Source organism: Cyprinus carpio, chromosome A21, assembly GCF_018340385.1.
Source record: "Cyprinus carpio isolate SPL01 chromosome A21, ASM1834038v1, whole genome shotgun sequence".
NCBI classification, from domain to species: domain Eukaryota; kingdom Metazoa; phylum Chordata; class Actinopteri; order Cypriniformes; family Cyprinidae; genus Cyprinus; species Cyprinus carpio.
Genome location: NC_056592.1, coordinates 17,725,410 through 17,739,135, shown reverse-complemented (window position 1 = coordinate 17,739,135; position 13,726 = coordinate 17,725,410). Strand labels below are relative to the sequence as shown.

The following is a 13,726-nucleotide window of genomic DNA, read 5'->3' as shown; positions in this document are numbered from 1 at the left end:
TGGTTTTTGTTCATTTCCATTTAGTAATTTTAATGCTTCATTTCAGGTAGCTTGCAAAGCAGCATTTCAAATTTTCGTTTAGTTTTTCATCTAATGTTTGTATTTTATTTTGTTTTATTTCAGCCATATTTCATTTAACAAAAATGTTTTAATAGTTTTCTTTTTAGTTAACATCTGCAATACATTATACCCATGTTTACATTGAGTAAAATCTTAATCCTTTATCCTATTAATAATGGGTCAACGCAAAAATGTAATGAAAATGTATTAAGACATACAGTAGACTACCATTTCATTCACTGACCATTTGCACTTATCCATATTAGGTGCAGTACATTGCTTTGCGCTATGCAATGTGCAGTAATAGGCCTATGTAACTGAAGAGGATCACATAATTTGAATGATTTTACATTAATAAAATGTTAACTGTAGTAGTCAGTTTGTTTTTAGATAAAATTAAGTTGCTTTTTTAAAAACAAATATTCATACTTGGAAGACCCATGGTTAAAAACACGGGTTTTCATAAATGCCAATATTTACTGAAACGTACCACCGTCAAAAAAAGCGCATAAAATGCGGCTCATCCTCAGTGTCAGGTGAAGGTTATGATAAAGTGACCGCTATGATCCTCAAGGCGGGCGCGCACCCGGCTGCACCGTGCGCGTGGCCGTCATCAGTGGACGGTATGCGGTGCAGAAATCAAGGAGGAGAAACCGCGCTGACTGAGCCGGAAAATCGGAAGTGACTTTCAGCAGAGACCTGTCTCATTCGTATTTACTTTCTTTTTTTTACCCGGCTGTGTGATCAGACAGATGAGAATCCCTGCATATAAGAGGGTAAGGATCATTTATATTCTCTGCTAGCTGCGCTATAGTGAAAGTGAGTCGGGGAAGTGTGTATGTGGCTGCGAAATTTGCGCCGCCTGCCTGACTGACTCAAAATGGCGGATAGGCCGTTAGAGCAAAATAAGGGTGGGAATATCAGAGAGCGATATAAACTAACGCCGGTAACGGCATAACTTCCATAGAAACGTAAATACATCCTCATCTAATTAAATTAAACCTCTTGCCTGACCTGCAATTTATGACAGCCGGCCTTAAGTGATTTGACCCATACTAATGTTAGCTAGTTCAAGTTAGCATCCTCTCCGCACTAAAGTCATTGAATAAGTAATAACAACTGGTGTCATTTGTATTTATGTGTATCAAAAGCTCTGTCGCACTACCGTGGCTCTATAAAGCCGTTAAAGTTGTGTTTCAGGGGCTGGTGTAGGTGATATTTGGGATTGGGTGTGCCTGTGATGATTGAAGGCCGGAGATTCATCACGTCGATGCCGGTGCATAACTGTATGTTTCGCTACGGTTATGATCAAATGCTGTTTAATCTGTCAACAAGGGCGTGTATGATATGTTGTGCTGTGTTAACTAATCAATAGTCGGGACGTTCATGACTATAGTTGGCAAACAAATTGTCAACGTTGACTGTCTGGCTGCCGTCATGTTTTGATTCTGTCTTCAAGATGTATTTTTTTTGGAGTAATAAGATAAATAAGCGATATTCTTATTGTGAGCCCTCGGAAACTTTGTTGTGAAGACATTAATAAATATGTGCTAAGCTCAGTTCCGGTAAGAAAAATACCACCAGCTCAAGAAACATGACATGTAGAGGCGCGAGCTCTTGTCTTGTTCTCGGTAACACTATATGTTTATGCTCGCACGCATTAGATTATTAAGATGTCATCACTCGCTCCTAACGTTACCACGTGGGCGTTGCCTTACTGTGGCCTAATGATTATTATTTATCCGGCCTAATTATTTTTAGGCTGCTTGGCCTGAATTTACCTTACATCTGACGTCATTCAAGTGTGACATTGCAATCTAATTCTTATGTGATTTTTAAATATATATATATATATATATATATATATATATATATATATATATATATATAAATATATATATATATATATAACCCTACCCAGATGAAAATGACAAACTGGCTCACAATTCTTGAGAATTTCTTGGAAATAAAGCTGGGTATCAGTGAATTATACATGTTATAGGCCTTTTTTCATGATTACATACTGTGTGCTCCTTTATGTTTGTAATTATTGTAAACTAAGGCCTGTTCACACTGACACAAATGCTTAACATGAAATCTGGTCTGATTTTTGGATGTGATTAGACCAATGCTAAAAAATGGCATGAATTAATTAAAATGATGGATGCACAGATGCATCGGCCAGTTGTTTAAAAACAGCGGATGATCAGGACCGATTATATTCTGTCAATCAAAAGGGGGCAGAAAAACATGTCATACTGCAACTTGTATGTGGAGAAAATGTCTCTTGTGTAGATGTAGGGCTGTCTAAGTTCATACGATAACGCATTGATGCAATTCTGCTTAAAAGAAAAAATCGATTTGACCCTATGAATCATCCCCAGTTCACTGCTCAGATTGCTGCATTTATGTTACTCGGTAGTACTAATTACATTACAGTACATGACTAAATTATTGCCAAATATTAATGTGAAACATAGACTGATTTCAAGATTGTATATTAAAATTTTCCCTGTAGTTATCAACACCATTGAAAGCATTGTGCATCTTTGTTGCAGCATTACAATATTCTTCTAGCAACTCTAATATTTAGCATACTTTTTATACAAGTATATTATATACTTGTATTTTATACAAGTAGCCCTCACTGTTTTTAGTGTATTGTGGAAATTTATTGGGAGTAGGTGTTTCTGACAATGGGACAGTCCTAGAAATGGTTTGAGACACACCCAACTGCATCAGATCATAATTAAACAAAATCAAAATTCAACAGCGGTAAATGGTCATCCGTTATGTCTCTTCAGCGTGATCTAGGTATATACATGGACAATATGGGTATTTGAGTAGAATTTTTAAAAGCATTATGAACGCTTTATACAGCCGAAAGTATTGAAGTTCAATCTTACTTAATTTTGTAGAATCAGCTGTATTCACACTGACCCACTTCATGCATTTTGTTGCTCTGTCACAGACAGCCTCATTCAATTAAAAATTCACAACAACTTTTCATGTTTGACTTACTTCAGGCAGATACCAGACCTAATCCATTCAGCCGTACCAGGTGCTCAAACATATCGTTTCAGCACTAGTGGTTTATGCTGTTGTAATGAAAGTATTAGCTTTTGTTTTAAAGGAAAATATTTTCAAGAAAATGTTTGGGGGACTTTTTGTTTGCTGTTTGGTTAACCTTTCCTCTTAAGTGCTTTTTTTTTTTTTTTCTTAGCAATAGATCATTATTCACCATTTATTTTTTGACTTTGCAGCTGCACTTGATTTTTGTATGTGCAAAAATTTTTCTGCTTTTTTCTGCTTCTTTTTTTAAAGGCAACCCTCTACAGAGACCTTGGCAATTGAATCGCCATTGGCTAGTACATTTTTTTAGTTTACTCGCCAGACTGATATACCATTTATGTCTGCTGGATTCATGGACACCGTGCTGTGTTGTCACGGGAAAATGCCAGCCGAAGATAATGAGTAAATTAGTTTGTCAAGTGCATTCCAAACAACTACTAATGGCACTCATGTACCCTGCTCACTCCAAAGTCCCCACTCCAAGGGGATAGGGATGACCCTTCCATTTGTAATTTGCCCCGTGAATCGTTCAGTACCAATACTCATATCGGCACACCCCTAACCCGTCAATTCTTAAAAGCTGAGGAATTCCAAAGGAATGGTATGCAAGACTCTCTCGCACTCTCTCTCTTTGCGTGTGTGTGAGACAAAGTGACGGTGAGTCGTGCGTCTTCACACTAGACTTTTCAGTACATCAAATACAGGTACGCTGCACATTCATTCAGATGAACTGAGAAATATCACAAACTGCTTGACTCTGAAGCGCTCGGTCAATGTGTTCGATGAGTGAAAATATATCTGTGCTAAACTTATACTTCGCGTTCAACTAACACTGGCGATTAAAATCTGAGAATATATTAGCCAGTGTCTAATATAAGACATCATTTAGTCGCCCAGTGTGAAGATTTAGTCGCATATGCGAGTAAATTACTCGCAATGAAGAGGTTGAAAGGGCACCTATTATGCAAAATCCACTTTTACATGGTGCTTGGACATAAATGTGTGTTGGCAGTGTGTGAACACAACTACCCTACAATGATAAAAATCCACCCACTCCTTATTTTTTAATCTCAATTAATTCTCTCATTACATTAGACATGTGTTTTGATTCTCACACTGCTCAGGCCACGCTCAAGGCTGCTGACTGAGAGTCTTGCATTAGCATAGGCATCCTCTCACAATTACCACGAGCACCTGTACGAGAAGTAATATTTGAACATGAAGCAACAGTACTCCTCACATAAATGTCGTCATTAAAGTGCTCAAAACTGTATTTGTGTGTGTCATTTCGTTAAAGCTTATAGAGAACGTTATTGAAGTATTTGTGAGTTGCTCATCCGTCGTTGCAAATGGGCTATGAAAACTCTACAAGTACATAAATGAATTAAATAACCATTCTGGGAGGTCCTGGTTCATTCTCATAGATGTTTCTTCTGCCGGAGTCTCTTTTTCATCTGTGTCTGACTCTGGTTCATACTCTGTCATGTTGCTTTTATCAACTGTTTATTGCTGTAGGTATGCAAAGCAGAGATGTACACTGTTGGGGTATTTTGAGCTAAAACTTCACAGACACATTCTGGGGACACCCAAGACCAATATTGTAACATCAGTCATGTAAAAAGGGGCATAATAGGTGCCCTTTAAACCAAAATTGAGAACCAGAATTTTTGTCAATTTCCATAATCAGAAATGTTCTTTTTTGTTTTAATAGTTTGCATATAACCGCAGCCAAACTATAGGCTAGCACTTTTATGATTGCAGGGCTCTAGAGTTCACATTTAATGTGGTCATATTTGTACATGGGCTGCTCTGCTGCTCCAAAGCATCTGCTCTGCTCCTTCAGATTTCACTTATCATGTGAAGAGACTGAGAACTCCTGTTCACAAAATTCAAAATGCACATAATACTGATGAAAAAGAACAGGCTGAATGTTAATCCCACTTATTCCAACAACATGGCCTGTGCCCAATTTATAAGAGTGATAGCATCTCCAAAAAAAGACGGCTGACAAAATTGCCTCCACCCACTATCTATTATTTATGATTAGGACATCTTCACCAAGGTATTTGAGAATGTGCCGTGTAATTGATAATGGAAGATCTACCAATATCCTAATTGGTCATATTGACCTTCAACACCCCATGCAGAAGGTAAAGTGAAATTACTGATTTTTTTTATCATATAACTATAAAGTAGTTATAGTAAAATAGCAAAAAAAAAAAAAAAATTAAGTTGTGACCAACTGAGAAAGTTAGTTGCACCAGTGCTACCAGTGGGAAGAATGAGTCTAGAGCCCAGGATTGTGTGATTAGCCATCTCTGGTAGACACAGACATAGTCTTCTTGTCTATGGGCAGCAACTGCAGTGCAGAGGGATTCTAAAGGCGTATTAGCTGCTCATTTCATGTATCACATTTGTCTTTGTGCTATAACATAGCATTGATGTGCCCAGGCATGTTTTTGAATAAATCATTATATTATAGAGCTGAAAGCATATAACAGTCTCAGAGTTGGTCTAGACCAAGTGTGCCGCACTAGTCCTCAAAAGTGAAGCCATCGCGTTTCGATCGCCCCCAGGTGGCTGGTCCCAGTATAGGTCATAAACCCCACCCTCTCCATGTAATCTAATGGGACGTGGGACAAACTAAATAATTAAATTTCACTTTAAATATTTTGTTTTCAAACATGGTTTATGTCATTTGTTGTAGATTTAATCACGCTGATGTAAGTTAGAGACAATGGCGGCTTCACTTTTCTTCAATGGAAGTGAATGAAGGTGCGTCATCCATCTTTTTTACAGTCTATGATCTAGACACTGAATCGCCAGATCTGGCTTTCTGTTGAGTGGTGGTTATTGGAACCCTTTTGAACCCATATATTTTGTTTTTTTTACTGCCAGATATGGCCAACATCCTGTCTTATAAGTTTGTTTGGTTGAAATTTGGATTGCAGTGAAATATTCTGTTTGTATTTGTGCTTTCAATAGGAGATAGATTGGTATTTTAGAAAAATTGGCTTTTGTTGAGTTTGGTTAGTTTTATAGAAGGATTGTAAGTACAGCTTGTATTTCCTCTTGATTAAAAGAAGTATACTGACCTTTGCATTTTGTGTAATGCAGGAAAGTTAAGCTGACTTATTTCCCCTGCTTGGGACATGAAATTAGTTGTTCATAAGGCAAGTAATACCTTCACAGAAATGCATCCAGTATTACTGATTAGAGCTGCACTGTGTATCACATCAAATTCAAAACATTGATATGGCTTAGTGTGGCTTAATGTGTTTGCGTGAATGTGTGGTATGCTTCAAAGTGAATAAACAGAGCTCTGTTCTGAGTTACACAAACTACACATACTACACACATGGTATAGGGCTTGATAGTTTTTTTCAGAGGCCTCATAGTATAGTTTGCTGTTTTTTACTGTTCCCCATGAACTGTCGGTTCAGTTTTGGGGTAATGTACAATGAAGTCAAGTCAAGTCATCTTTATTTATATAGCGCTTTAAACAAAAAAGATTGCATCAAAGCAACTGAACAATATTAATTAGGAAAACAGTGTGTCAATAATGCAAAATGACAGTTAAAGGCAGTTCATCATTGAATTCAGTGATGTCATCATGCAGCTCAGTTCAGTTTAAATGGTATCTGTGCAATAATTTGCAATCAAGCAATACGCTCCAAGTGCTCAAAGCTTTATTTTAACACTCATGTTATTTCAAACATGGTTTTTATATTTAATTATGTTAGGCAGGAGTGCATTTCAAACTATTGTGAGTTACACAAAAGTGATGGTTCACCAAAAAATGTAAATTCTGAATATTTAATCACTTATGTAGTTCCAGACTCATGAGACTTTTTTTTTTTCATCTTTAACACACAAATGAAGATATTTTTATTATTCTCTCAAAAAAGACATCAGTTTACTTGGGCTGGGCAATATGGAAAAAAAATAAAATTTTCATATTAGTCGATATCGATAATTATCACAGTAAAACTCATATCTTAATTTCTTTCAAGTGTAAAGGCAGAATTTTGCTCAAGTCACAGTTATAGAAACTAGATTGTTAATTGTGGTTTTAAACTACTCTTTATGGTCAGAAGAACGTGATAAACACTTTTTGCATTCTTTACACTTTTCCAGTCTTTTTTCCTTAAAATAAATATCTAAATAGAAAAATTAATTTCTTGTTTCAAATCAGTTGTTCGTTTGTGTCCACTGACTTGATGACATGTATCTTCAGCACAGTTTGCAGTGCAGGTTGCAATTTTAATAATATTTCATTTTTTTTCTTTTAGAAATACACATTTGACAGTAGCTTGAGTTGACAGTAGTAGTAGCTTGAATTAATATGCAGATGTAAATTTATGTTCATTATCAAAAACAGGAAGCTCTATAAACATTTTAACAACCTAATTTTTATATTGTGATTTTTTTTTTTTAAATAAACCATTGGTCTTCCATAGTACCATACATTTTAAATCATAACCACGGTTAGAATCACACATATAGCACCTCAATACCATTGTTAAAAGTGTAACTATATGGTTTCTAGTAGGGCTGAATGATTAATTGCATTTGCGATAATATCGCAATATGAAAAATACGCAATTTTTTAAATCGCAGAAGCTGCGATTACACTCGGTCACGTGACACGCGAGAGTAAAGAGGTATGTTCGATTGGACTTGACGATCAATCGGTGAATGACATCAAAGTATGGTGAGAGAAAGCATAAGGAGATGACTGCTCTCTCACAGTACAGTCGTGGCCAAAAGTTTTGAGAATTACATAAATATTAGTTTTCAAAAAGTTTGCTGCTAAACTGCTTTTAGATCTTTGTTTCAGTTGTTTCTGTGATGTACTGAAATATAATTACAAGCACTTCATACGTTTCAAAGGCTTTTATCGACAATTACATTACATTTATGCAAAGAGTCAGTATTTGCAGTGTTGGCCCCTTCTTTTTCAGGACCTCTGCAATTCGACTGGGCATGCTCTCAATCAACTTCTAGGCCAAATCCTGACTGATAGCAACATCATTCTTTCATAATAACTTCTTGGAGTTTGTCAGAATTAGTGGGTTTTTTGTTTGTCCACCCGACTCTTGAGGATTGACCACAAGTTCTCAATGGGATTAAGATCTGGGGAGTTTCCAGGCCATGGACCCAAAACGTCAACATTCTGGTCCCCGAGCCACTTAGTTATCACTTTTGCCTTATGGCACGGTGCTCCATCGTGCTGGAAAATGCATTGTTCTTCACCAAACTGTTGTTGGGTTGTTGGAAGAAGTTGCTGTTGGAGGGTGTTTTGGTACCATTCTTTATTCATGGCTGTGTTTTGGGCAGAATTGTGAATGAGCCCACTCCCTTGGATGAGAAGCAACCCCACACATGAATGGTGTCAGGATGCTTTACTGTGGGCATGACACAGGACTGATGGTAGCGCTCACCTTTCTTTTCCCGACAAGCCTTTTTCCAGATGCCCCAAACAATCGGAAAGGGGCTTCATCGGAGACTATGACTTTGCCCCCCGTCCTCAGCAGTCCATTCACTATACTTTCTGCAGAAGATCAATCTGTCCCTGATGTATTTTTTGGAGAGAAGTGGCTTCTTTGCTGCCCTTCTTGACACCAGGCCATCTTCCAAAAGTCTTGGCCTCACTGTGTGTGCAGATGCGCTCACACCTGCCTGCTGCCATTCCTGAGCAAGCTCTGCACTGGTGGCACTCCGATCCCGCAGCTGAATCCTCTTTAGGAGATGATCCTGGCGCTTGCTGGACTTTCTTGGACGCCCTGAAGCCTTCTTTACAAGAATTAAACCTCTTTCCTTGAAGTTCTTGATGAACCTATAAATTGTTGATTTAGGTGCAATCTTAGTAGCCACAATATCCTTGCCTGTGAAGCCATTTTTATGCAACGCAATGATGGCTGCACGCGTTTCTTTGCAGGTCACCATAGTTAACAATGGAAGAACAATGATTTCAAGCATCACCCTCCTTTTAACATGTCAAGTCTGCCATTCTAACCCAATCAGCCTGACATAATGATCTCCAGCCTTGTGCTCGTCAACATTCTCACCTGAGTTAACAAGATGATTACTGAAATGATCTCAGCAGGTCCTTTAATGACAGCAATGAAATGCAGTGGAAAGGTTTTTTTGGGATTAAGTTAATTTTCATGGCAAAGAAGGACTATGCAATTCATCTGATCACTCTTCATAACATTCTGGAGTATATGCAAATTGCTATAATAAAAACTTAAGCAGCAACTTTTCCAATTTCCAATATTTATGTAATTCTCAAAACTTTTGGCCACGACTGTACTTTGATGACACACAACGATCGATCTAATCAGCGCTGCTTCAAGTCAAACACATCTATACAGTCTTCAGAGGAAGCATCAAGTCAGCATCCAGTGTAGACAGCGTCACTGGGTTCTACTGTATTTTGCCGATCGCGTCAGGTGTAGACACTGTGTTTAATGTCGTTGGGGAGAAGTAAAGCCTGTGTGTGTCCTATGCCTTTAGCGGACAGCATGAAACCCAAAACAAATAAATAAAAGGAAGAATAATAATAACAGTTATTCTCTCTATGCAATTTTTCAGTGTTTCAAGTGATGCAGGTGTTTTTTCCCTGTAGGTTTTTTAAATGATAAAAGCATTAATTTTTCATAATGTTTACTGAAATTATTTGGCAAGACCAAAAAAGGTTGAGAACCACTGGTCTAAAGTTAACAGACAGTGTTTAAAAAGTGCACTCCCCATGTTTACATATGTTTATTACAGTGACTCTAAATTACCTAAAGTAGTGTGGTAAAGCAACAGATTTGTATATTAATGTTTACACCAGGCTTATTTGTCAGTGCTTTATGTTGTCATAATAACATGCTTACAAGGTTGGAAGTTCAACAAATCAGTCAATATACTACTGTGATTGTAGTTTAATAAAAATGTCATTCATATCAATTCATGCATCACCTAATTTCAGCGTAACATAGGCCTGGCCTACAGTAAAGCACAATTCTAATATTGTGTTGGTCATACTATACAATGATTTTTAGCTTGTCTTTGTTGAATAATACAGAACATAAAGAGCTTCAAAAAATAATTGCATATTAAATCGCAATATTGGTAAAAAGAAATCGCAATTAGATTATTTTCCAAAATCGTTCAGCCCTAGTTTCTAAGTATTTGTATGAAAAACACTAGTTTCTAGGTATTTGTATGAAAAACAGTAGTCTAAATACATTTGATATAAATGAACAGACGCAATAGCTTAATCACAAAAATACTGTAATTATATTTAATTACTCATTTAATACATTTAATATATATCTATATTCCATCCATCATCTTCCGCTTATCCGGGGCCGGGTGATGCCCAGACTTCCCTCTCCCTAGACACTTCCTCCAGCTCTTCCGGGGGGATACCAAGGCGTTCCCAGGCCAGCCGAGAGACATAGTCCCTCCAGCGTGTCCTCGGTCTTCCCCGGGGCCTCCTCCCGGTGGGACATCAGGGTTTTTCCTGGGTCAAAATTGGTCTTCGGTGGTGGCTGACCAACATGGTCATCCACACACAGCAAAGAATACCCTAGTACCCACATGATCCGCAAGCCCAATATTGACAATAAATGTTAAATTTTAAAATAAATACAATAAGAAACAGAAATACAATAAGAAACAATTTGTGATTTTTTTTTCTTATCCTATTTATTCATGAAAAAACTATCACTGTCAGGCTAGATAGTAAAAGAAAGAGATTACAACTTATTTTACATGTAAACATCATTGATACCAAAGTATATTTGAAATGTCAAAGGTATCACAATTTATCTATTTATGCAATTATCAGACACAGATATTACCTGTCACTCTCACTGTCATCCTTTCTTGCCCTCTTTGCAAAAAAAGCTGTGATTTTTCCACGACTGGCTTTCATAGTTTTGAAAGATAAAATCCTTTTTTGCTTGACCTGATAATTATTTTAGTATAATCATATCAATTAAAAAGTAGCATTAAAAACGTTTACCATATAAAATTTAATACAATTAGCAGCAGCTAGCAACAGCTTGCTTCGTGCTTTGATCTAGTTTCATCTCACTCCAGTCTAACTTTAAACTAAATGATTTTATAGGTAATTTACTACACAATGTCATAGGCCTATACATACTGTGGATTATTAAGGCTAAGTTTTACTAAACACTCTGGCTAAATGGGGTAAGCACACTTATTTTCTCATTTCAGATGTGTATGTTCTTCTAAGAAGTAATGATTTGTTATACACCGATTCAGACACTGACGGGCAGACCGACTGCTTTAAACCATTCATTATAATGAATCGGCTCAAAGGAGTCATTAGGTCGCGAATCGGACATTAGCGGACGTGTTTGTGTGGGAATCCTGGCTGTTAGGACATCGCGAAAGATTTGTCAACACACACACACACACACACAAAAAAAAAACACTTCATAACTGGATAGATTTTTTATTTTTTGCGTTTATTTAAAGTTATGTCAGCTGCATGTGCGGAATGCTTGTCACAAGTTGTAAGAGAAGATAAGGCAATATTTATTTTTATTTTTATTATTTTTATTTTATTTTTTGACTGCAATTCACACCCAGCGGTAATTCAGCAAAAATATTCTCCGAATGCACCACGTGAAACATGGATTCGGTCTTCCGACCATTAGGATCAGTTGATTTTGATGCGTGGGAGAGAGAAAAGACAGAACTGAAGACGGAGGGCCCTATCATACAAACCGGCGCTATGCGACGCAAGGCGCAGCGCAAGTGTGCTAGTTTGGCTAGTTTCAGTCCGGCGCCGTTCGCATTTTCCCCGTCCAGCGCCACGTCGTTTAATTAGCAAATGCATTTGCGCCCATTTGTGAGCCCATGGGCGTGCTGGTTTAAAAAAAGAGGTGTGTTCGGGAGCATTGCTATTTTAAGGAGCTGAAAATAGACTGCGCCATAGACCAACTCAAACCTGGTCTAAAGTCTGGCGCAATGTTTTTTCTTTGTTATTTAAAGAGCGTGTTAGTATAGGCGGGTCCACAACGCGCGTTCACGCTGCTTATTAAAAACAGGGACGCACAGCAGCACACAAACATGCCAAATATTAAAAATTAAAGGATTGCGATGCATAAGAATTTTTTTGTAGGCTAATTAAATATAAAAATGCCTACATGTCATAATGGATAGTCATCGCATGTATCAGAATTAGGCTATCTATTTGCTCGCACACTAGCAGCTCTTCATCTCGGAGACGCGTTCTGTCTTTGCGCTTGTCAAATTCCGCCGTGTAAATAGCAAATCCGTCATGGCACGAGCGCAACTGGCTCTGCGTTGGAAGATGAGACTCTGATTAGTTTATTGCACGTTACGCCCAAAAAACACCCATTACTCATTAAGAGAATAGGGACAACCCGTTTAGACCATGCGCCTGGGGGCGCCAACCGTTTTTCCATCGTTAAACTAGCAAAAGTGGATTGGGACACGCCCTGAGTGCACCTGCGCCTTGCGCTTTACACTTTGCGTTTAGATCGTTAAAATAGGGGCCGGAGAGTGCGCGCGCGGGGGTGGGGCGCTGTGCTCGTTCTCTCCGTCACTCCGTCTGTAGCCTGCTTCACTCACAAAACCCAATTACAGATCAAATAAGGCTTTGGCGGGACAAAAAATCGTTCAATGTAGGAAAAACCCTGGACATGCCCGGAACACCTTCCCAGGAAGGCGTCCAGGAGGCATCCGGAACAGATGCCCGAGCCACCTCAGCTGGCTCCTCTCGATGTGGAGGAGCAGCAACTCTACTCTGAGCTCCTCCCGAGTGGCAGAGCTCCTCACCCTATCTCTAAGGGAGCGCCCAGCCACCCTGCGGAAAAAGCTCATTTCAGCCGCCTGTATCCGGGATCTTGTCCTTTCGGTCATGAATCATAGCTCATGACCATAGGTGAGAGTAGGAACGTAGATTGACCGGTAAATCGAGAGCTTTGCCTTGCAGCTCAGCTCCTTCTTCACCACGACAGACAGGTACATTGACCACATCACTGCAGAAGCTGCACCTATCCACCTGTCAATCTCCCGCTCCATCCTTCCCTCACTCGTGAACAAGACCCCAAGATACTTGAACTCCTCCACTTGAGGCAGGAGCTCTCCACCAACCTAAAGGGGACATGCCACCCTTTTCCGGCTGAGAACCTTGGCCTCGGACTTGGAGGTGCTGATTCTCATCCCAGCCGCTTCACACTCGGCTGCAAACCGTCCCAGTGCATGCTGAAGGTCCTGGCCCGATGAAGCCACCATGACAACATCATCTGCAAAAAGCAGAGACAAAATCATGTGGTCCCCAAACTGGACACCCTCCGGCCCCTGGCTGCGCCTAGAAATCCTGTCCATAAAAGTAATGAACAGGACCGGTGATAAAGGGCAGCCCTGCCGGAGTCCAAAATGCACCGGGAACAAGTCTGACTTACAGCCGGCAATGTGAACCAAGCTCCTGCTCCAGTCATACAGGGACCAGACAGCCCTTAACAGAGGGCCCCATACCCCATACTCCCGGAGCACCCCCCACAGGAGGCCGCGAGGGACACGGTCGAATGCCTTCTCCAAA

At 39.1% G+C, this 13,726-nt stretch overlaps 1 protein-coding gene across 1 annotated transcript in view; it reads left to right on the top strand.

Moving 5' to 3' along the window:
- Positions 1–646: 646 nt before the first annotated feature.
- Positions 647–13,726, top strand: part of LOC109075274 (lissencephaly-1 homolog B-like) — a 31,652-nt gene continuing 18,572 nt past the window's right edge. Inside the window, exon 1 of the mRNA XM_042711140.1 lies at positions 647–836. The gene's annotated coding sequence lies outside the window, so the exon portion shown is untranslated. The remainder of the gene's footprint in view (positions 837–13,726) is intronic.